Genomic DNA, 847 nt, shown 5'->3' on the forward strand with positions numbered 1-847 from the left:
TTATCTTCTATTTCACCCATTCTCTCTCCTACTTCTTGAATCCTCATTGTGACTGTATCCAGTTTGTTTTGCATCTCAGTTATAGATTTTTTTTATTTCATCCTTTTTGTTAGGTATTTGATCTCTGGAGCATGGTTTTCTCTAGTATTTTCTATGATATTTTCAAGTCAAACTAGTAGTCTTATGACTGTTGTTCTAAATTCTTGTTCAGTTATATTGCTTATATCTGTTTTGAGCAAATCCCTGTCTGCGGTTTATTCTTGATTTTTCTTTTGGGGGATATTCCTCCACCATGTCATTTTGGATAAAGCTCTGTCTTTCTTGTATTTTGAACTCTTGTTATGTTTCCTGCACCTGAGACTACTTCTATATTAAAAATAGGTCATACACTGTCAAGGTCCTGACATTTTAGGAAGTTTTCCTGGTGTATGCTGTGTGCATCCTGCTGGTGTGTTTTGGCTGCTCTTTTTCACTTGTCAAACCTCTGCAGAGCTCCTCCTTGCTTGCAGTTTTGGAATTTTTGGACCTTTAACTAGGTATGCTTTGATTTATTAGCTGAAGTAACCCTGGAAAAAAGAAGGGGGAGTCTGATCCCTCCAAAAAGAGGGAAGGTAATTGACAAGAAAAAAAATACAGAATAAAAAAAAAACTATAAGACTGATTCCAAAGAAAAAGAATGGTATATATATAAAAAAAGAATAAAAAAGACTGATCTCCCCAAAAAAAGAGAGAGAAAAGGAAATGGAAAAGAAAAAAATAAACTACGAGCCTGATTCCAAAAGAAGAAAAGAAGAATAAAGAAAATAAGATAAAAGAACTATAGGTATCATTCTGAACCTCTGGATAT

This window comes from Herpailurus yagouaroundi, unplaced genomic scaffold (assembly GCF_014898765.1).
Source record: "Herpailurus yagouaroundi ecotype Mexico unplaced genomic scaffold, PumYag 185, whole genome shotgun sequence".
Lineage (NCBI taxonomy): Eukaryota > Metazoa > Chordata > Mammalia > Carnivora > Felidae > Herpailurus > Herpailurus yagouaroundi.